The sequence below is a fragment of the Cherax quadricarinatus genome, chromosome 7 (genome assembly GCF_038502225.1).
Source record: "Cherax quadricarinatus isolate ZL_2023a chromosome 7, ASM3850222v1, whole genome shotgun sequence".
NCBI lineage: Eukaryota > Metazoa > Arthropoda > Malacostraca > Decapoda > Parastacidae > Cherax > Cherax quadricarinatus.
This window is the reverse complement of record NC_091298.1, coordinates 10,138,340-10,164,926: the sequence shown is the minus strand read 5'-3', so window position 1 is coordinate 10,164,926 and position 26,587 is coordinate 10,138,340.

Below are 26,587 nucleotides of genomic sequence, written 5' to 3'. Positions count from 1 at the left end.
CTTTAACTGGAAAAACGTTGCTCTATGTGATTTGATAAAGCTCGTTCTGAAGCTTGTCTTTTCTTCACCACTGTCGGTAGTAAATTATTTAGATCCAAGGCTAGCATATATTAATTTATGCTATAACTCTGCAAAATAAGTCTGCATAACACGAAATTAATATATTTCAATGAAGATAAATAATACTAATTGAATTTAGGCTCCTCTAACCACACTCGGCTTCATGGTATATATAAAATAAACGCAGACAGGTAATTACCTTTAATTAGCATCCCTTCTGGTCAAGCGAAAAGAAGTATTGCTTCTGGCCTCATTTTGAAGGCACTACAAATTCATATGAAAATAAGATAGATATATTACGCAAATTTCCTAAATTTGCTTGTAAGGGATAAGAGAACTGTAAATATAAATGCAGAAGTACTCCTGTTAACCCTTTTGAGGCCTAGTTCCTAAGCCTCTTGGTGTATCCATATGCTCTTGCGCTAACGTCCACAGGATGGGTACGGGGTGCTCAATGCACTAGCCAAACCTAGGCAAAATCTATAAAAAAAAAAAAAACTAATTCATAGCTCTCATTGGCTGTACACTTAGACTGATAAGATACATGTCTCAATGAATACGACAGAACATTAAATTTGGCTCTTTATTGGATATACAGGCGAAATTACCAACAGAAATAACGTAAAATGCACAGGACGCATTTATTGAATCAACGTTTCGCTATGTGTAGAACTTTATTCACCTTACATAAAGCATTCTCTCAGTACAAACTTTGTTCTTCTTATTGTGTTTTTATGCCAATATTTAAAAATTTTAAATGTTACTTTAAGGAATTTTAACAATTAACTTTCCTCTTGTTCCGCCTTGGCAACCTGAACTTAATCCTGAACTATGTTTACTAATTCCAAAAAAATGAAAATTTATAACAGGCAACTAGGATGATCAAAAGGACAAAGGCGATTTTCCGTTCGTGAGTAAATAGTTCGTGAACCTTTTTTTTTGAAAATGTTATTCAATGCAGAAGAGGTTACAAAATACTTTGTAGGGACTGTGATGTGATTTACTTTGGGCAAACCGGTAGGAGCGTCAAAACCAGGATAACTGAATGCTTAAAGTTGTTCAGATATAATCACTAGGTTTAATATGGCACAGAATTATTTAATTTAGCATCAAATCTTACTATTCTTTCTTTCCTTGATAAAATTTGTTAGGTTTAATTAGCCGACCTCTCTAATGTCAGATTAATTCGCATTAGTTTTACTTAGCATTAATAATTTTTTTTTGTTTTTTGACGTTCAGTAGATTTTTTTTAAAAAGGCGTGCTGTGCTGTCAACACTATCTGAAGAAACAACACAGGTGCAGAACAAACTTTTATCACTACAACGATTGGCTCTACGTAACGATTTACCAGGTCAATGATTTCATACAGCTTTACACAGCGCGAAACGGAGTCACAATGGAAGCTTGTTCTACACCTGTGTCTTTTCTTCAGTAATTAAACTCGGCAAGTTTGATAAAACGACTCCTGCTAAAAAGCAAGGGGAATTTTGGAAAGTAAGGGATGTATGAATCATGTATTTACGTTGAATGTAAATAGCGTTGCAAAGGTATAGTAAATCTCTTTGCCCTCACTTCTGGAAACTAGGTTCGTTGAGAGTAGTTGTAGCAGTAGCAGTCATGAGTTTTTTATTTTGAAAATTGTCATTACAGACGATAATGAAAGCTTCCTTAAGTGGGTGAATCGCATTAAATTTGACCTGCAAGCTAATCTTCACAGTTGCTGCAAGTGCTAGTTTGGAAGAGTCATTTACTGTTCCACTACTGGGCATAATTTTCACGTGATGTGAACACATCGTGGTATAGCACTGATGACGACTGCAGAAGATAGAAGTTCCCATCCCCAACTGGGATCATAGGGAGATTGCAGAGTACTGGAGAGCAGATTGGAAAGTTCTTGAGAGGTAAAAAATTCAGCACGGCAGTCTTATCCAAAAAAACTGGTAAATTTTTGAAATCTGTAGGCTATTTAAAAGGAGATTAAAGCTCAGTTTAGGTTATGTAGGATAAAAAGCAAATCTTTTCACACAAGAAGTGAGCCTAAGACAGAGATGTGTTAAATCATCGTGGCACTATATGGTCTTCATAGGTGGGACAGTAAATGTAAGTAAATGATAGAGTATTTGCGAGAGTTTCGGGGTTATATGAAAATGAATATGCTGAAAATTACTAGTCTTTACTGCTACACAGTGCTTTTGGGAGGACGATATATATATATATATATATATATATATATATATATATATATATATATATATATATATATATATATATATATATATATATATATATATATATATATATATATATGCAAAACAACCACTCTGAAAGAATAGAGAAATTCCAAGCGCTTTCGTGACTACTCACATTATCAAGGAACTATGAAAGTAAAGCATCCAAGGAAGCTATATAAGGGGTCTGGCCAGCACCTCACTATCAGATCCCACAACAGTTAAACACCTGACGCGCGCCGACCCAACTTGGATAGGTCCTTTGCACAACTCACCCACAAACTATTCTACCCAAGAAAATTTAAAAATTATTATTTGTCCAGTGTACTATTAAATTCTTCCCAAATTCTATTAATTTTAAATGGATCTAATTTATATAAACCAAAGGAAATATTCATATTATTGTCAAAACTGCTTTTTATGAAACAAGATTCAATTATATTCCTGACGACCATGGACTTGCTTGATACTACTTTCTCAACTTTTTGAAAATCAATTGGACGGTTAAAATCTCTTACATGAATAAATAGAGCATTGGAATCTTGTCCAGTTCTAATGCTATATTTATGTTGTTTTAAACTTAGTTCGAGATTTTTACCAGTTTGACCGTAATAAACTTTATCGCAAATTTTACAAGGAATCTTATAGACACATCCATCAGCATTTTGGGGGGAATTCTTTATCAAAAGTTCTTTTACTGTATCAAGATTTTTGAATACAACTTTAATATTAAAAGTCTTAAGAAGAGAAGGCATATCAACCAAGTTTTCATGGTAAGGGAGAACCAACTTATTTTTAGTTGAATAAGGCTGGTTGTCCCTTTTTGGATTGTAAAAAGTATTTCTAGCAACTTTAAAAGATTTATCAATTACATTTCTTGGGTATTTTAAATCATTACCTATTTCATAAATTTTGGATATTTCCTCATCTATGAACTCAGGACTACAAATTCGTAAAGCTCTCAAAAACATTGATGAGAAAACAGACAGTTTGACTCTATCTTGATGCGAGGAATAATAGTGGACATAGGAACAGTTATTTGTAGGTTTTCTGTAAATTTTAAATTTGAATTCATTATTACCCTTAATAATTAAAACATCTAGAAAAGGCAATGAGTTATTTTCTTCAAACTCAACAGTAAAGTTTATAGAATGGGCTAAGTTATTTAATTTTCCAAGGAAATGGTGTATATCTACATTTTTGGGCATAAGACACAAAATATCATCAACATATCTGAACCATTTAGCTCTATTAGGGAGGATTGTGTTAAGCAACTTTGTTTCAAAAAATTCCATGTATAGGTTACTAAGAACAGGTGAAAGAGGATTTCCCATTGCCATACCAAACTTCTGAGTGTAAAACTTATCATTAAATACAAATTTTGCATCAACAATGTAAAGTTTAATGATAGTAGGAACTGGCAATGGTAAATCATAGTTAACGAGTTCTTCAGATAAGAAACTTAATAAATCATCAACAGGAACTTTCGTAAACAAAGAAGTAACATCAAAGCTAACCATGTTAAAATCATTTAAGTCAGTCAAGGAGCTTAATTTATCAACCAAGTCTATGTTGTTTTTAACATTAAAGTTAGAAATTTTGCCAACAATAGGGCTCAAAATATCAACAAGCCATTTGGATAATTTATATGAAACTTACCCTATGGAGCTAATAATTGGTCTGACTAGATTCCCTAGTTTGTGTGTTTTTATTAGTCCATACATGTAAGGTAAAGATGGATTAGTGGAAGTAAATTCTTTGACTAAATCATCTTTGCCTTTCAGTAGAAGTTTTATTGTTTTATTGAAATTGCTGGTAACGGTTTCTAGGGGATTTTTCCTAAGTTTAGAATAGGTTTCAGTATCATCTAAGAGATTATTCATTTTTTCTTGGTAATCATTTTCTTTCATAATTACTATTGCATTTATTTTGTCTGCTTTAGTAAGGCGCAAATTTTTATTGTTATTTTTGAAACAAGGTTGCTTAACACAATCCTCCCTAATAGAGCTAAATGGTTCAGATATGTTGATGATATTTTGTGTCTTATGCCCAAAAATGTAGATATACACCATTTCCTTGGAAAATTAAATAACTTAGCCCATTCTATAAACTTTACTGTTGAGTTTGAAGAAAATAACTCATTGCCTTTTCTAGATGTTTTAATTATTAAGGGTAATAATGAATTCAAATTTAAAATTTACAGAAAACCTACAAATAACTGTTCCTATGTCCACTATTATTCCTCGCATCAAGATAGAGTCAAACTGTCTGTTTTCTCATCAATGTTTTTGAGAGCTTTACGAATTTGTAGTCCTGAGTTCATAGATGAGGAAATATCCAAAATTTATGAAATAGGTAATGATTTAAAATACCCAAGAAATGTAATTGATAAATCTTTTAAAGTTGCTAGAAATACTTTTTACAATCCAAAAAGGGACAACCAGCCTTATTCAACTAAAAATAAGTTGGTTCTCCCTTACCATGAAAACTTGGTTGATATGCCTTCTCTTCTTAAGACTTTTAATATTAAAGTTGTATTCAAAAATCTTGATACAGTAAAAGAACTTTTGATAAAGAATTCCCCCCAAAATGCTGATGGATGTGTCTATAAGATTCCTTGTAAAATTTGCGATAAAGTTTATTACGGTCAAACTGGTAAAAATCTCGAACTAATATTAAAACAACATAAATATAGCATTAGAACTGGACAAGATTCCAATGCTCTATTTATTCATGTAAGAGATTTTAACCATCCAATTGATTTTCAAAAAGTTGAGAAAGTAGTATCAAGCAAGTCCATGGTCGACAGGAATATAATTGAATCTTGTTTCATAAAAAGCAGTTTTGACAATAATATGAATATTTCCTTTGGTTTATATAAATTAGATCCATTTATAATTAATAGAATTTGGGAAGAATTTAATAATACACTGGACAAATAATAATTTTTAAATTTTCTTGGGTAGAATAGTTTGTGGGTGAGTTGTGCAAAGGACCTATTCAAGTTGGGTCGGCGCGCGTCAGGTGTTTAACCGTTGTGGGATCTGATAGTGAGGTGCTGGCCAGACCCCTTATATAGCTTCCTTGGATGCTTTACTTTCATAGTTCCTTGATAATGTGAGTAGTCACGAAAGCGCTTGGAATTTCTCTATTCTTTCAGAGTGGTTGTTTTGCATGTTCTGAAATCACCTGTTTACTGTGATCTTATTGCATATATATATATATATATATATATATATATATATATATATATATATATATATATATATATATATATATATATATATATATATATATATATATATATATATGCAATAAGATCACAGTAAACAGGTGATTTTGGAATATATTCAAAACAATCACTCTGAAAAAATAGAGAAATTCCAAGCGCTTTCGTGACTACTCACATTATCAAGGAACTATGAAAGTAAAGCATACAAGGAAGCTATATAAGGGGTCAGGCCAGCACCTCACTATCAGATCCCACAACGGTTAAACACCTGACGCGCGCCGACCCAACTTGGATAGGTCCTTTGCACAACTCACCCCACAAACTATTCTACCCAAGAAAATTTAAAAATTATTTGTCCAGTGTATTATTAAATTCTTCCCAAATTCTATTAATTATAAATGGATCTAATTTATATAAACCAAAGGAAATATTCATATTATTGTCAAAACTGCTTTTTATGAAACAAGATTCAATTATATTCCTGTCGACCATGGACTTGCTTGATACTACTTTCTCAACTTTTTGAAAATCAATTGGATGGTTAAAATCTCTTACATGAATAAATAGAGCATTGGAATCTTGTCCAGTTCTAATACTATATTTATGTTGTTTTAATCTTAGTTCGAGATTTTTACCAGTTTGACCGTAATAAACTTTATCGCAAATTTTACAAGGAATCTTATAGACACATCCATCAGCATTTTGGGGGGAATTCTTGATCAAAAGTTTTTTTACTGTATATATATATATATATATATATATATATATATATATATATATATATATATATATATATATATATATATATATATAAAATATTTTTATGTTCTTAGGTTGGACAAATACATGAGTGAGGTGGGTTGGACTTATACATATGGACTTATGACCCTCTTGTCATGTGACTGAGAAACAGATGCTTGTTAACAATTTTTTCCTGACTTATGGACATTTAAGAAGACAGGTAAATCTGACAAACTTCAACTTACATTAGATACACAACAGTTTTTACTTTCTCATGTGTTTTCTAATAGTTATTAATCCAGTAAACCTTCCTGTACAAATCTCCCAGAGAAACGTGGTTAAAATTTTCCTCTGTAATTGTAGTCAACAAAAATTCATTGAAGAAGGTACTGGTTATCCAGTCCGTAAGTAATTAATAAAAATTAATTAATCCAGTCTGTTAATTCAGTAAGTAATTAATCCAGTCTGTTAATCCAGTTAAGTAATTACACCAGTCTCTAATTAATAGAAATAATGAAAAGAAGTTTTGAAGGTAGGAAGTTTAGATGTATTACTTATGTTGATGTTATGGTTGATAGGAAGTTGAACTTCATAATAGTAAGTGAGGTAAAATTTAAGAGAATCAGAGATTTTGAATGGGAAAGAGATATGTGAATTTCCTCGGGTGTATATGTATGAAGATAAATACGCAAGTTGCACAACAACCATTTACTGCCATAACCTTTCGCTTCGCACAGAGCGAAACGTTGTCCCAATAAATATAAAGATACAATATAAGGATACAATAGCGAAAAGTGGATAAGTAAGACACAAGTGCACCAGTTAGGTATCTTTATTGGCGAAACGTTTCGACTGCTTACCAGACTTCTTCAGTCGAATACAGAGGTGACCTAAATACCGGAGAGAGCACATGCAGTGGAGAAGCAAACACAGATGATCAGTATCTCAACCTTGAAGAAATAATCTTGAGTGTGTAGCAAGAGGGGGAGAAAGTAAAAGAAAAAATGAACTATACTAAGCATTTGTTGTGAGTAAAGCTGGATAGGATAAGATAAAGTAAAGAATTACACACCTGTGGAAAATCTGGGTATCTTTATTGTAGATGCTATGTCATCCAGTGACTTTATCAATATAAGTTCAAGGATGCAATTCGAAGACAGTAGATCTATATTTAAAAGATGAGGTAATCAGTCCCTCAGCCTTGGAGTTGGTGAAGAGCACCGTAGTCGTAAAGCAACTGGATGGCGAAACGTCTGCAACAAAGATATCCAGATGTTGCACATGTACAAGATAAAATATGCACGAGGATGTAGAAGATATGTGGGATAGATTAAAATATGGAGTGCTAGTGTTTGCAGCAAGGGTTTATGGTTACTGGAGGGCAGGTGCAGGAGGGAAGAGGATGGTTGGTGGAATGATAATGTAAAAGAGAAAAGTTTGTATAAGAAATTTTATAACAATGTAAAAAGAATATAATTAACTGACACAAAGCACGTGGTGAAGAAAAGAGAAGGTAGAAGGTTGGTGTAGGAGTATGAGAAAGAGTTAATGATGTGTGAGGCATAGGCAAATTTTGCTGTGAAAATAAAATAGATTTGGAGACAGATGAACATGATGAGAAAAATCTGAAGAACAAATGACTTTGTTAAGTGTGAAGACTGTGAGATGCGGGGAAAAGGAGGAAGATCTTTTAGAAAGATGGAAAGATTTTTTATTTTGAGGTGCCGAATGTACATGATGAAATCAGAGGCAGAAATTTCATGCATAGATAGAGAAGGAATAAGATTTTTCTGGGAGGAGAGAGAGAGAGCCATTAGTGAGCATGAAGAAAGCAAGTGACAGTAAGTAGATTGAAAGAAAAAAAACATTGTTGAAATAAATTGCTAAAGTGATTGATCCCTTTTTTCAATGCATTTTTGAAAAAAAGTTACCATCTTTTATATATGGGATAAGAGAACAAGGGTGTGGTAAATATTGGTGTATGTATCTGCTAAGAATATCTGTAAAGTGAATACTAGAATTGTTAACGAAAGAGTGATAGGAACGACTATGTGACTGCTGAGGAACACAGGGAAATCAGAAAGGGAAGAAGCAAAGCTTGTCAATCAGTTCCATATGGAGAAAGTGTTGAAGAATATCAGTGGCAACACTTTTGTCTGAATCAAAACATGCTTTTTGAATATTACAAAAATAAAAAAGCTAAAGACTGATTAAATGTTTTACCTGAGATCATTGCATGGCTAGAATATTACATATTGAATAAAGAATTAAGAAAAATAGAATTAAGAAAAATAGAATTAAGAAAAATAGAACAATATAGATTAATTAAGAGCAGATATAAATTGAAGTAGATGGAAGGAAGAGTAGGAGGCGTTTAAATATGGACTGAGAAAGGGGTGTAAAAAAACTATTGAGAGATAGGGGGTTAAGCATCCAGTAAGCATGTAAGGAAGCGAGTGAGATTTAAAATTCTACCTGTTGGTGCAATGTGAGTAAAGAAATCCCTGTGAAGCATTTAGAGGAAAACCGGTTTGCCGGACTTGAGTTTTGCAGGTGGGAAGTACGGTGCCTGCAGTTGTAAGTCAGGTGGGAATTTTACGGTTCGGTGGGTCATCACTGTAACTTGATGTATGTTTCTCTCCGGACAGCAAGCTAGGGAAAGTGATAATGAATGTGTTTTCGCTCTCGGGGTCACACGCCCAATATTATATACATATATATATATATATATATATATATATATATATATATATATATATATATATATATATATATATATATATATATATACATATATATATATATATATATATATATACATACATATATATATATATATATATATATATATATATATATATATATATATATATCTATATATATATATATATATATATATAGATATCTATATATATATATATATATATACATATATATATATATATATATATATATATATATATATATATATATATATATATATATATATATATATCGTGCCGAATAGGCAGAACTTGCGATCTTGGCTTAAATAACAACGCTCATCTTGCCATATAGGACAAGTGAAAATTTGTGTATGCAATAATTTCGCCAAAATCATTCTGAACCTAACGAAAAAAATATATTTCACTGTGTTTGTTTAGTATTAAATTATTGTAAACAAATCTAAAATATATTTAGTTGGGTTAGGCTAAAATAAATTGCGCTTGTTATAATAAGGTTAGGTAAGTTTTCTAAGTTCCTTTTGGTGCAAAATTATAATTTTTTGCATCAACATTAATGAAAAAAATATATCTTTAAACGTATAAGAGAAAAGTTTAGAAAGAACTTAATTTTAAGTGAGTTCTTGCTAATTGACCAGTTTTACATATTCGGCACGACATATATATATATATATATCTATATATATATATATATATATATATATATATATATATATATATATATATATATATATATATATATATATATATATATATATATATTGGTGAAATTGGACATTGTGGCATTGCTTGAAACTTTAAGAAAAGGGAAGGAACAGTCGGAAGCAAAAACCGGTCAGCTAGTCTTCCACAGAATGCATGAAGGCAAGCAGGTAAGGAGGGTCAGGGGCCTCATTCACAGCACACTGAAGAACAACATTGTGTAAGGTGGAGGCAGCTCTCAGAGGTTGGTAAAACCGGTTACTCAAGCATTCCAGGGAGTGGGAACTTTCCCAACTTACCTTCTTCAACAACATCGTTTTGCCTTACAAGTCAAGCGTATATTAATTTTTGCTACAGCAGTATGACTGATTTGGAACATCACAAATTGAACATATTTCTTTGGTGATAAATAATTCGAGCTGAAACTAAATTGACATTATCTGTGTCAGCTTATTATTAATGTATATTTTAATGTTTATATTATTGCTACGTATTTTGTGCTGTTAGGTCGAATTTGGATAGGTTATGTTATAATAGGTTAGACTTAGGTAGGTGAAGTTAGGTTTGATTAGGAGTTACTTTAGTGTCTTCATGCAGGTTTGGTTAGATTAGCGAAGGATAGGTTAGATAAAGCTACAATAGGTTTAATTTGAGTTACGTTTGATTAAGATAGGTTGCTAAGTAAGATTTAGTGAATATGTGCAAAATTTTTTGGCATGGTGATTTTCCCCAACCCAGCTATTAATCCTAAGTTAAAATTTATCCAAAATCAAATTTCAAGAGATCTGGACTAATTCTAAAAAAAAATATCCGTGTACATAATATATTTTGCGTAACCCGTCAAAAAATTTATTTAAGCCTTATAAAATTTATTCGTATCATTTATGGTAAATAATACTAAATAAAGATAGGTTTACGTTATATATATTTTAGCAGCATTAAGGTTTATTTAGTTACGCAAATTTCAGGAATGTTAGACAAGGATGTTATTCACGTTTTTAAAGAATGCATACCAAGTTTACCCGTGAATATATTTTGTAATCTTATAGATTAATCTATTTAAATATAAATACAGATATATCTTATAGACTTATAGATAGATGGCTCCTTTAGCCCATTTTTTTTAAGCACGTATTCAATTTATCTCTTCCTGATTAAATTTATTTCCCCCTGATACAAAGTTTGCAGGTTCGAGTCCTGCTGTGGACGTAGAGACAATGTTTGAAGATAATTTCGCCTGTTTGCGAATTGTTAAGCATTTCAAATCTCTTTCGTTGTCCACTGCATGTGGCAGGATTTGATGAAATAACTTCGAAAACATGCCTTGTGCCCTCGAGGAAGCGGGAAAAATTGCTTAGCTTCGGCTAGGCGCCCATACATATCTGGGGTCTGGCTCCGTGGTGAAGTACTATGGACTCTAATACAGGGTTTGCAGGTTCGAGTCCTGCTGTGGACGTAAGACAATATATATATATATATAATATATATATATATATATATATATATATATATATATATATATATATATATATATATTTAAATATATATATATATATATATATATATATATATATATATATATATATATATATATATATATATAGTAGGTTGGTAGTAGTAGGTTGGTAGACAGCAACCATCCAGGGAGGTACTACCGTCCTGCCAAGTGAGTGTAAAACGAAAGCCTGTAATTGTTTTACATGATGGTAGGATTGCTGATGTCTTTTGTCTGTCTCATAAATATGCAAGATTACAGGCATGTCTTGCTACTTCTACTTACACTTAGGTCACACTACACATACATGTACACATTTATTTATACACACTCATCTGAGTTTTCTTTGATTTTATCTTAATAGTTCTTGGTCTTATTACTTTTCCTTTTATATCCATGGGGAAGTGGAATAAGAATCTTTCCTCTGTAAGCCATGCATGTTGTAAAAGTCAACTAAAATGCTGGGAACAATGGGCTAGTAACCCCTTTTCCTGTAAAGATTACTAAAAAGAATAAGAAGAAGAAAATTGTTTTCTTTCTTTTTTGGGTCACCTTGCCTCGGTGGGAGACGGCCGACTTGTTGAAAATATATATATATATATATATATATATATATATATATATATATATATATATATATATATATATATATATATATATATATATATATATATATATTTAAATATATATATATATATATATATATATATATATATATATATATATATATATATATATATATATATATATATATATATATATATATATATATATATATATATATATATATATATATATATATATATATATATATATATATATATATATATATATATGCACAACAACCACTGTGAAAGAATAGAGAAATTCCAAGCGCTTTCGTGACTACTCACTTATCAAGGTTCCTTGATAATGTGAGTAGTCACGAAAGCGCTTGGAATTTCTCTATTCTTTCACAGTGGTTGTTTTGCATATTCTGAAATCACCTGTTTACTGTGATCTTATTGCATATATATATATATATATATATATATATATATATATATATATATATATATATATATATGTTGTTAGGTAAGACACATATGCAACAGTTAGGTATCGAAACGTTTCGCCTACACAGTAGGCTTCTTCAGTCGAGTACAGAAAAGTTGATAGAAGCAGAAGAGACTTGAAGACGATGTAATCAGTCCATCACCCATAAAGTTTTGAGGTGGTCAGTCCCTCAGTCTGGAGAAGAGCATTGTTCCATAGTCTGAAACAATATTGTTTCAGACTATTGTTTCGACTGAAGAAACGTTTCGAAATAAAGATACCTAACTGTTGTATATGTCTTACCTAACAACCTGTCGGTATTTTATACCATTTTAATGTTCAATCCATATATATATATATATATATATATATATATATATATATATATATATATATATATATATATATATATATATATATATATATATATATATATATATATATATATATATATAACTCTCTTAAAGTTAAACATAAATTCCAAGTTAAATTCACATAAACATACTTAATGTTCAATTAACAGCAAAAAAAGAATTAGATTAGGTAGCATAATAAAAAAATGTGGATTACTCTTGTTAAAACTAAGAAGCAGAAGCAGTGCAGATCACGGACTTTCTTGTATTTAATGAAGCTTTAAATCCGTGTAGGATATTTGGAGACTGGCTTCTCGCGTCGGCTAATCGCGGACCTTCCTCTTACTAATCATAAGAACCAAACCAAAGAACTAGTCTTGTCAATACTTTATGAAGACCACAGGAAACTGCTATTATGTATGTATGTATACATGTCTGTATGTATGTATGAATACATGTCTGTATGTATGTATATATGTATGTATATATGTATTTGTGTATATATATGTGTATATATTTGTTAGTTTCATATATTTGAAAAATTTATGTCATAGGAGGGAAAGGGGAGCAGTGTGACTGCTGTTGCAAATGGCAAGTGTATGGAATAGGTGGTAAGTTGTTAAGAGCTGTAAAGAGTTTTTATTAGGAGAATGAGGCTCAGGTTAGGGTATGCAGGAGAGAAGGGGAATATTTTTTCCAGTGAAAATGGGCTGTGTGATACCAACGTTATTGTTCATTTTATTGATAGATAAGGATGCAAAATAAGTGAATGCCGGACTATATGGAAGAGGTGAAGCATTGAAAGAGATAATGAATCTGATATATTATGGATTTGCCACAGTTCATTTTTACTGGTAGTTCTCTGTTTTACTGTAGATTCAAAAGTAAAGTGACAATAGCTAGTCTAGAAGTTTGTTAGTTTCTGCCAAAGTAGAAAGTTTTAAATGAATACAGCAAATAGAACGGTGATGAGAATAAGAAAAAGTTTTCGCATTAAAAGATTGGATACTATATTGGAAGGAAGGGAAATGGAGCCAATGAACGTATTTACAGGTTGATATTTCGTTTTCAATAGAAAGCCTTTTAGACACAAGAAATGGTTACTGTGGAAAATTCATCAGGGAGAAGTGAAGCTAATGCTTTCCTTGCTACTTATGAATTAGTATGGTCAAAAAGTCACCAGTCTACTACATATTATTATTATTTTGAGAATGCTTGTTGTATTTATTTAAATCATCCCTTGTTCTAAATAACCGTGTTCTTTCAATTCTTAATTTGAAGGAAGATACATTCAAAGCAGTTAAATTACTGTCATAGTGATAATAGGTTTACAACCTTGGTATATCTTACTCCAATATTTACTGACTTAACGACCTATATACTAATTAATCAGTAAGAAGACAATTAACCACTTGAGTGTTTCATATATATATTTACAAACCACCTAAAAATTTGACCTTCAATTTGAATCCCATGAGTTTTTGAGAAATTATTTTAGTAAATATGTTTATTATTATTTCTACATATGCAAGCAATTACGTGATTTCTCACACTACGAAAAGTAAATCATTGTGAGCAGAGCCGTATATTTTTTAATAATATCCGATGACAAAAGCAGATTCACGGTGAAAAATAAACTCACAAAATTGTTAAAAGAATTATATCTTCATACAATGTTTAGTGTAAAGTTGAAGCCTAAATACAGAGTGATATTGTGGGAAGGGATTCAGGGAAACCGGTCAGCGAGACTTGAGCCCTGGAAGTGGCAAGTACAGTGCCTGCACTCTGGAGGAGGGGTTAGAGACATTTGCTGTTTAGAGGGACATCTAAAGTGTTGTATCTGTGCGCCTCTGGGGGTAACATCGTCTAGCTACGGCTAGGCGCCCATACTTGTCTGGGGTGGGGTGTGGCTCCGTAGTAAAGTACTGTGGACTCTGATTAAGAGTTTACTGGTTCGAGTCCTGCTGTGGACGTAGAGACAATGTTTGTAAATAATTTCGCCTGTTTGTTAATTGTTAAGCATTTCAAATCTCTTTCATTGTCCACTGCATATGATAGGATTTGATGAAATAACTATGAAAACAAGCCTGAAGCCCTGGGGTATGGGATAACATCGTCTAGCTACGGCTCGACGCCCATACTTATCTGGGGTCTGACTCCGTGGTAAAGTACTGTGGACTCTGATACAGAGTTTGCAGGTTCGAGTACTGCTGTGGACGTAGAGACAATGTTTATAATAGAACCTTGGAACAAGGTACGCAGTGCTTCACCAATCTACCCACACTGGACCAGTACCTTGGAGTCCAGCTTGCGCTAGACTTTGATCCAAGGCAGCCAGCTTTCAGGGAGAAGGCTTACAGCATTTTATCTCATCCCCTGCATGCATCAACCTTACTAGAGATATTTACAATGCAAGGAATTCGCAAGAGCGATAAATATTTATATATATATATATATATATATATATATATATATATATATATATATATATATATATATATATATATATATATATATATATATATATATATATATATATATATATATATATATATATATATATATATATATATCGTGCCGAATAGGTAGGATCGATCAGTTAGTAAATTTAAGATACACTAGACAAGCAAAAAATCTTAATGCATGGGCAAAGTACAGTTGTGTTTTACAGAGTCGGGTGTTGTGACGTGACTGAGAGGTGCTGTCTTGCCCCTATATGCCTTACTGTTGGTGTTTTATTTTTAAAGTTCCTTGATAATGTGAAAAGTCACGGGGGTACTTGGAATTTCATTATATATATATATATATATATATATATATATATATATATATATATATATATATATATATATATATAAATATATATATATATATATATATATATATATATATATATATATATATATATATATATATATATATATATATGTAAATATATGCAAAACAACCACTGTGAAAGAATAGAGAAGTTCGAAGCGCTTTCGTGACTATTCACATATTCACATTATCAAGGAACAATGCATATTCTGAAATCACCTTTTACTGTGATCTTATTGCATATATATATATATATATATATATATATATATATATATATATATATATATATATATATATATATATATATATATATATATATATATATATATATATACATATATATATATATATATATATATATATATATATATATATATATATATATATATATATATATATATATATATATATATATATATATATATATATATATATGCAAAACAACCAATGTGAAAAAATTGAGAAGTTCCAAGCGCTTTCGTGACTACTCACATTATCAAGGAACAATGAAAGTAAATCATCAAAAGAAGGTATATAAAGGGGTAGCCCACACCTCACTATCAGATCCCACAACAACGAAACACCTGACGCGAGACACTAGGCCCGCCGGCCGAACTAGACAGGTCCTTAATACAACCCACCAACAAACTATTCTACTCAAGAAATAAGAAATTTAAAAAAATATTATTTGTCCAGTGTATTATTAAATTCTTCCCAAATTCTGTTATTTATAAATGGATCTAATTTATATAAACCAAAGGAAATATTCATATTATTGTCAAAACTGCTTTTTATGAAACAAGATTCAATTATATTTCTGTCGACCATGGACTTGCTTGATACTACTTTCTCAACTTTTTGAAAATCAATTGGATTGTTAAAATCTCTTACATGAATAAATAGAGCATTGGAATCTTGTCCAGTTCTAATTCTATATTTATGTTGTTTTAATCTTCATTCGAGGTTTTTACCAGTTTGACCGCAATAAGCTTTATCGCAATTTTTACAAGGAATTTTATAGACACATCCATCAGCATTTTGGGGGGAATTCTTTATCAAAAGTTTTTTTACTGTATCAAGATTTTTGAATACAACTTTAATATTAAAAGTCTTAAGAAGAGAAGGCATATCAACCAAGTTTTCATGGTAAGGGAGAACCAACATATTTTTAGTTGAATAAGGCTGGTTGTCCCTTTTTGGATTGTAAAAAGTATTTCTAGCAACTTTTAAAGATTTATCAATTACATTTCTTGGGTATTTCAAATCATTACCTATTTCATAAATTTTGGATATTTCCTCATCTATGAACTCTAGACTACAAATTCGTAAAGCTCTCAAAAACATTGGTGAGAAAACAGACAGTTTAACTCTATCTTGATGGGAAGAATAATAGTGGACATAGGAACAGTTATTTGTAGGTTTTCTGTAAATTTTAAATTTGAATTCATTATTACCCTTAATAATTAAAACATCTAGAAAAGGCAATGAGTTATTTTCTTCAAATTCAACAGTAAAATTTATAGAATGGGCTAAGCTATTTAATTTGCCAAGGAAATGGTGTATATCTACATTTTTGGGCATAAGACACAAAATATCATCAACATATCTGAACCATTTACCTCTATTTGGGAGGATTGTGTTAAGAAGCCTTGTTTAAAAAAATTCCATGTATAGGTTACTAAGAACAGGTGAAAGAGGATTTCCCATTGCCATACCAAACCTCTGAGTGTAAAACTTACCATTAAATACAAATTTTGCATCAACAATGCAAAGTTTAATAAGTTTAATGATAGCAGAAACTGGAATGGTAAATCATAATTAACGAGTTCTTCAGATAAGAAACTTAATAAATCATCAGCAGGAACTTTCGTAAACAAGGAAGTAACATCAAAACTAACCATGTTAAAATCATTTAAGTCAGTCAAGGAGCTAATAAGGAACATAGTTCCTTGACAATGTGAGTAGTCACGAAAGCGCTTGGAATTTCACTACTCTTTCACAGTGGTTGTTTTGCATATTTTAAAATCACCTGTTTACTGTGATCTTATTGCATATATATATATATATATATATATATATATATATATATATATATATATATATATATATATATATATATATATATATATATATATATATATATATATATATATATACATATATATACATATATATATATATATATATATATATATATATATATATATATATATATATATATATATATATATATATATATAGATATATAGATATATATATAATGTCGTGCCGATTAGGTAAAACTGGCCACTTAGAATTTTCTCACATACGTTTAAAGATATATTTTTTTAATTTATGTTAATGTAATAATTAATAATTCTGTACCAAAAGCGCCTTAGAAAACTTACCTAACTTTACTATAACAAGCGCAATTTAATTTAGCCTATTCCTACTAAATGTATTTTAAATAAGTTTACAATAATATAATAATAAACAAACACAATTAAGTATATATTTTTTCGTTACGTTCAGATTGATTTTTGCGAAATTGTGGCATACACAAATTTTCGCTTGTCTTATTCGGCAAGAAGAGTGTTCCTTTTTAAACCAAAATCGCAAGTTTTACCTATTCAGCACAACATGTATATATACATATATATATATATATATATATATATATATATATATATATATATATATATATATATATATATATATATATATATATATATATATATATATGTATATATATATGTATATATATATATATATATATGTATATATATATATATATATATTTATATATATATATATATATGTATATATATATGTATATATATATATGTATATATATATATGTCTATATATATATACATATATATACATATATATATATATACATATATATATATATATATATATATATGCAAAACAACCACTCTGAAAGAATAGAGAAATTCCAAGCGCTTACTCACATTATCAAGGAACTATGATAATGTGAGTAGTCACGAAAGCGCTTGGAATTTCTCTATTCTTTCAGAGTGGTCGTTTTGCATATTTTGAAAACACCTGTTCACTGTGATCTTATTGCATATATATATATATATATATATATATATATATATATATATATATATATATATATATATATATATATATATATATATATATATACATATATATACATATATATATATATATATATATATATATATATATATATATATATATATATATATATATATATATATATATATATATAATGTCGTGCCGATTAGGTAAAACTGGCCACTTAGAATTTTCTCACATACGTTTAAAGATATATTTTTTTAATTTATGTTAATGTAATAATTAATAATTCTGTACCAAAAGCGCCTTAGAAAACTTACCTAACTTTACTATAACAAGCGCAATTTAATTTAGCCTATTCCTACTAAATGTATTTTAAATAAGTTTACAATAATATAATAATAAACAAACACAATTAAGTATATATTTTTTCGTTACGTTGAGATTGATTTTTGCGAAATTGTGGCATACACAAATTTTCGCTTGTCTTATTCGGCAAGAAGAGTGTTCCTTTTTAAACCAAAATCGCAAGTTTTACCTATTCAGCACAACATGTATATATACATATATATATATATATATATATATATATATATATATATATATATATATATATATATATATATATATATATGTATATATATATGTATATATATATATATATATATATATATATATATATATATATATATATGTATGTATATATATATATATATATATATATATATATATATATATATATATATATATATATATATATATATATATATGCAAAACAACCACTCTGAAAGAATAGAGAAATTCCAAGCGCTTTCGTGACTACTCACATTATCAAGGAACTATGATAATGTGAGTAGTCACGAAAGCGCTTGGAATTTCTCTATTCTTTCAGAGTGGTTGTTTTGCATATTTTGAAATCACCTGTTCACTGTGATCTTATTGCATATATATATATATATATATATATATATATATATATATATATATATATATATATATATATATATATATATATATATATATATATATATATATATATATATATATGTATATATATATATGTATATATATATATATATATATATATATATATATATATTATATATTTATAAATATATATATATATATGTATATATATATATGTCGAGCTGAATAGGTAAAACTTGCTATTTTGGTTTAAAAAGCAACACTCTTCTTTCCGAATAAGACAAGCGAAAATTTGTGTATGCCACAATTTCGCAAAAATCAATCTGAACCTAACGAAAAAATATATACTTCATTTTGTTTGTTTATTATTATATTACATATATTATTATATATTATTTTATATATATATATATATATATATATATATATATATATATATATATATATATATATATATATATATATATATATATATATATATATATATATATATATATATATATATATATATATATGTATAATATATATATATATATATATATATATATATATATATATATATATATATATATATATATATATGTATATATATATATATATATATATATATATATATATATATATATATATATATATATATATATATATATATATATATATATATATATATATATGCAAAACAATCACTCTGAAAGAATAGAGAAATTCCAAGCGCTTTCGTGACTACTCACATTATCAAGGAACTATGAAAGTAAAGCATCCAAGGAAGGTATATAAAGGGGTAGGGCCAACACCTCACTAACAGATCCCAAAACGGTTAAACACCTGACGCGCGCCGGCCCAACTGGACAGGTCCTTTTCACAATCACCAACAAACTATTCTATCCAGGAAAATTTTTAAAATTATTATTTGTCCAGTGTATTATTAAATTCTTCCCAAATTCTATTAATTATAAATGGATCTAATTTATATAGACCAAAGGAAATATTCATATTATTGTCAAAACTGCTTTTTATGAAACAAGATTTAATTATATTCCTGTCGACCATGGACTTGCTTGATACTACTTTCTCAACTTTTTGAAAATCAATTGGATGGTTAAAATCTCTTACATGAATAAATAGAGCATTGGAATTTTGTCCAGATCTAATGCTATATTTATGTTGTTTTAATCTTAGTTCGAGATTTTTACCAGTTTGACCGTAATAAACTTTATCGCAAATTTTACAAGGAATCTTATAGACACATCCATCAGCATTTTGGGGGGAATTCTTTATCAGAAGTATTTTTACTGTATCAAGATTTTTGAATACAACTTTAATATTAAAAGTCTTAAGAAGAGAGGGTATATCAACCAAGTTTTCATGGTAAGGGAGAACCAACATATTTTTAGTTGAATAAGGCTGGTTGTCCCATTTTGGTTTGTAAAAAGTATTTCTAGCAACTTTAAAAGATTTATCAATTATATTTCTTGGGTATTTTAAATCATTACCTATTTCATAAGTTTTGGATATTTATGAAATAGGTAATGATTTAAAATACCCAAGAAATGTAATTTATAAATCTTTTAAAGTTGCTAGAAATGCTTTTTACAATCCAAAAAGGGACAACCAGCCTTATTCAACTAAAAATATGTTGGTTCTCCCTTACCATGAAAACTTGGTTGATATGCCTTCTCTTCTTAAGACTTTTAATATTAAGGTTGTATTCAAAAATCTTGATACAGTAAAAAAAACTTTTGATAAAGAATTCCCCCCAAAATGCTGATGGATGTGTCTATAAGATTCCTTGTAAAATTTGCGATAAAGTTTATTACGGTCAAACTGGTAAAAATCTCGAACTAAGATTAAAACAACATAAATATAGCATTAGAACTGGACAAGATTCCAATGCTCTATTTATTCATGTAAGAGATTTTAACCATCCAATTGATTTTCAAAAAGTTCAGAAAGTAGTATCAAGCAAGTCCATGGTCGACAGGAATATAATTGAATCTTGTTTCATAAAAAGCAGTTTTGACAATAACATGAATATTTCCTTTGGTTTATGTAAATTCGATCCATTTATAATTAATAGAATTTGGGAAGAATTTAATAATACACTGGACAAATAATAATTTTAAAAATTTTCTTGGGTAGAATAGTTTGTTGGTGATTGTGCAAAGGACCTGTCCAGTTGGGCCGGCGCGCGTCAGGTGTTTAACCGTTGTGGGATCTGATAGTGAGGTGGTGGCCAGACCCCCCTATATACCTTCCTTGGATGCTTTACTTTCATAGTTCCTTGATAATGTGAGTAGTCACGAAAGCGCTTGGAATTTCTCTATTCTTTCAGAATGGTTGTTTTGCATATTCTGAAATCAGCTGTTTACTGTGATCTTATTGCATATATATATATATATATATATATATATATATATATATATATATATATATATATATATATATATATATATATATATATATATATATATATATGTCGTACCAAATAGGCAGAACTTTCGATCTTGGCTTAGCAACGCTCATCTTTCCATATAGAACAAGCGAAAATTTGTGTATTCAATGATTTCGCCAAAATCATTCTGAACCTAACGACTAGCTAGTGACTCCACCGCCTTTACAGCGAGACTGTAAAGACGGTGATGGTGTGGGTCATGGGTGGGGCACCTCGAGGTTGTCAGGCTAATTACAATAATAATAGTAGTAATATCAACAATAATAATATTTATAATAATAATTATATGGGTAACCCAGCTTGTGGTGCTTCCGTCAAGGAAATATTGTTTCGTGGATTCATTATAGAAGAAATACGCTTTCTTAGCCTCTCCGTCGAGGAAATGCGCTTTCTCAGCGTCACCAAAATTCCCACCGTCGGTGCTTCATGCTACTCGCCGTCGAGAAAATACGCATTTCTCTTTTTTCTTTGAGCGTAGCCAGACTGCCTCTCGTCACCGAGTTGATTAGAGCTGGTGGTGACGTTTGTGACATGGCGTTGTGTGGTGGGTGACCTCCTGGGCTCACCACACAGTATCTCCCAACACCAGTCCACCCCTCCAGCCCACCACACCTCTCATCACGCCGGCCCACCAACCCACTTTATTAATATTTCTACGTATTACACCTGTATGCCCCGTTTTTGGCGAGAATAATGTCCTCATTTAGTGTGCTAACACTCCTGTGTTTTTATTACATTTTCGTTCTTTTCTTTAATTTCTTTTTAATTTTTCCACTTTACTGATGTAAGATGCCTTGAGGTTTTTAAAGAGACTTTCCGCTTTTTAGGGAAGCTTCATACTTTTTAGGGATACCTCACTTTTTTTTTTTTTAGAGTCCTCGCTCTTTTAAGAGAATCTTCGCTCTTTTTAAGAGATTTTAAAGAAAGACCTCAGATTTTTTTTAGATAAACCTCACACTTTTTAGAGAGATTTCACGCATTTCAGAGAGACTTCACGCATTCTAGATAGACTTCACGCATTCTAGAGAGACTTCACGCATTCTAGAGAGACTTCACGCATTCTAGAATCCTTACACTACTTAGAGCTTAACTCTTCTTAGAGATACTTTATCCTTCTTAAGCATTTCTCAGTCTTCTTAAAAAAGGCCTTATGCTTTTCAAAAATGACTTACGATTCTTCAAGATGAGTTGTACACCTCAAAGATGATTTATGTATCTACAAGATGACTTATTCATCTCCAACATGAATTATACATCTCTAAGATCAATTATACATCTCCTATACGAATTATACATCTACATGAATTATTTTTCAATCATTTTTCAATTATTTTTTTTTTCGTGGTACATTCTGTATCTCCATTCAGAAGGGGGGAGGAGGAGCACCTTGATGCCTTTGAGGGCTCTTCATCTAAGGAAATGGAGCTATTTAACCTGATTTCCGTTAAGCAAGTCGTACATGTCTCTCAGTATACAAATCTACTGGAATATGTTAGTTATGAAGTGGCAATAAAGTGGGACTACTTCCTTCCTTCCTTCCCTCATTCATTCATTCATTTAGTCATTCCCTTCTTCCATCATTTCTTTGTTCCTTCCGTCGTTCCTTCCTTCTTTCCTTCATTCAGTCATTCCTTCCTTCCGTCATTCCTTCATTATTCATTTCCTTCATTCAGTCATTCCTTCCTTTCATCGTTTCTTCTCTCCTTCCTCTCTTCCTTAATCAGTTCTGTCTTATGTTCTCTCCTTCATTCATTCAGTCATTCATTCATAAATTCCTTCTTTTCTTCATTCCTTCCCTCCTTCCTTTATTTCCTTAATTCCTTCATTCGATTTTTTATATCATCCAATTCTTAATTCCTTACTGCATTTATTTCCCGCCCATTCCTTAATTCCTTCTTTACTAATTTATCTGCAATTCCGTGTGTGCTCTCCCTGAATTCCTTCCTTCCTTTAATTCCTTCATTCCTTATTTCATTCCTTCCTTATTTCATTCCTTCCTTATTTCATTCCTTCCTTTAATTCCTCCCTTCCTTATTTCCTTCCTCAAGTCCATCCTTGTTGGTCCTTCACCTACAAGGGGGAGCCTTGATACCGGTTTATGGTTCGAGGTTAAAGGTTAAACCCCTACGGGTTTAACGCATCCCTATGAACATAATAACACAGACCATTAGCCAGCTCTGTACCTTGCCAATAATAACGTAGCCTTCAATTGAATACCAAGAGCTAGAGCGATTTGTGTTTATTCCTTATTACTTAGACCAGGAGCCAATGAAAGCAGCCTTAAGCTTAATACCTAAAAGCTTTATTAATCTTTATTCAATAAGATCTAGAGCTAGAGCCAAGGAAATCAGCCTTGAATCCAATACCTAGAAGCTTCATTAGTCTTTATTCCCTAATACCTAGAGCTAGAGCCAGCGATATCAGCCTTCAGCATAATACCTATATGCTTCATTAATCTTTATTCCCTGAGTCCTAGAGCTAGAGCCAAGGAACTTAATACCTAGAAGCTTTATTAATCTTTACTCAAGATTTCATCATAATACCTACAAGCTTTAAGAATTTTTTCCCCCTAATACCTGGACTTAAAGCCAAGAAGAGCAGCCAGATGGAGACCAGAAAAGCTGGTTACATTAGATTACATTCTAACCTTAATTAAATTACGCTTGGCTAGGATTGGGCCCAGATATTAGTTTCCATTTTTTTCCCTCCCTTAAAGGGAGTGTATCTCATGCTTGCCTCCTAATTATACGAAGGTATTGTTTAGCTCTTACAGGTTTAGATCTCCTCCGTAATGATGATAATAACAGCAGCGACAATAATAATGATAGATGATATTACTTAAATTAATAAAATGCAAAAACATTAATAATAGTGCGATATTAATAATAATGCAATAATAATAATGCAGTGAAAATAATAATAATAATAATAATAATAATAATAATAATAATAATAATAATAATAATAATAATAATAATAATAATAATATATTAAATTTATTTTCATCATCTCTATGTATCCTCGATTATCTGGATCCATCCTCCTTATCTGCTCCACTCTCCTCCTTTATCATGCCCTTCTTCCCTTCCTCCCTCCACCCTTCCTCCCTCCACCTCACTACATCCCTCGCGCTGAGGATATCTTCACCCGCCTGTCAAACCCCCTTCAAACGTGGCCATCAGACTGGCTTATCCTGTTCTTCAAGCCTTCTCTAGAAAGCCACTCCACTGACACCCAGCGTTAGTGAAGTATTCTGACGTTTGTGTTTTTTTCATTTTTGACAGAGACCCAGTTTTTTATCTATTTTTTTTTTATTTCTTTTTTTTTAATTTAGTGTAGTTTGATGAAGGAAAGATACAGGTAGCAAGGAAGCTAATTTGTAATAGCTTTTCAATGACCACTTTCCGATCTACTGAAAACTTTATGAGCGAAACTTTGCAAGATAATTACATCTTTATAAGATGAGTTTTCATTTTCTCTGGTTTTTAGGACTTGAGGTGCTGTTGGAGTGTGAGCAAGGTAACATTTATGAAGGGATTCAGGGAAACCGGCAGGTGTTGAGTCCTGGAGATGGGAAGTACAGTGTCTGCACTCTGAAGGAGGAGTGTTAACTAATGTTGCAGTTTTGTAACTAGTGTCAGCGCGCCTCTGGCAAGACAGTGATGGAGTGGATGATGAAAATTTTTCTTTTTCGGGCCACCCTGCCTTGGTGGGAGACGGCCGATGTGTTAATAAATAAAAAAAATATCTTATTTATTGTTTTACTTATTAAATAATGGTTAATTTTCTGATATATTCATTAAATATATTTTATTATTCACCAAGTTATTTTTTTCAAGATCATTCATTTCTCATTATTTTGCAGTACTTAACATTTTACTTTTTACCAGCCTATATTCTTGTTGTATGTGTTTGTATTCACCTGTGTTCTATAGGATGATGCTAGAGCTGGTGTTGTTACGGAGGTTGGAAAGAGAGACTGTCAAGCTGCAAAGAAACTCATTGTATTGTAAAGAAATATGTATAATGTTACTATTGTTTGTATACATAAAAATAGATTATATATATAAACAGGCCTTGCTTAAATAGCAACACTCTTCTTGCCGAATAAGGCAAGCGCAAAAATTGTATATGCAATATTTTCGCAAAAATCATTCTGAACCTAACGAAAAAAAAATATATTTCGTGGTTTGTTTATTATTCAGTTATTATAAACATATCCAAAATATATTTAGTTGGATTAGGCTAAATTAAATTTCGCTTGTTATAAGGTTAGGTAAGTATTCTAAGGTTGTTCTGGAACACAATTATTATTTTTTACATTAACATAAATGAAAAAAAAAATGTACCTTTAAACGTATAAGTGAAAATTTTAAAGGGATTTCATTTTAAATGAGTTCTTACTAATTGATCAATTTTACCTATTAGGCACTATATGCTCTATATATATATATATATATATATATATATATATATATATATATATATATATATATATATATATATATATATATATATATATATATATATATATATATATATATATATATATATATATATATATATATATATATATATATATATATATATATATATATATATATAGGTAGTAGGTTGGTAGACAGCAACCGCCCAGGGAGGTACTACTGTCCTGACAAGTGAGTGTAAAACGAAAGCCTGTAATTGTTTTACATGATGGTAGGATTGCTGGTGTCCATTTTTTTGTCTCATAAACATGCAAGGTTTCAGGTACGTCTTGCTACTTCTACT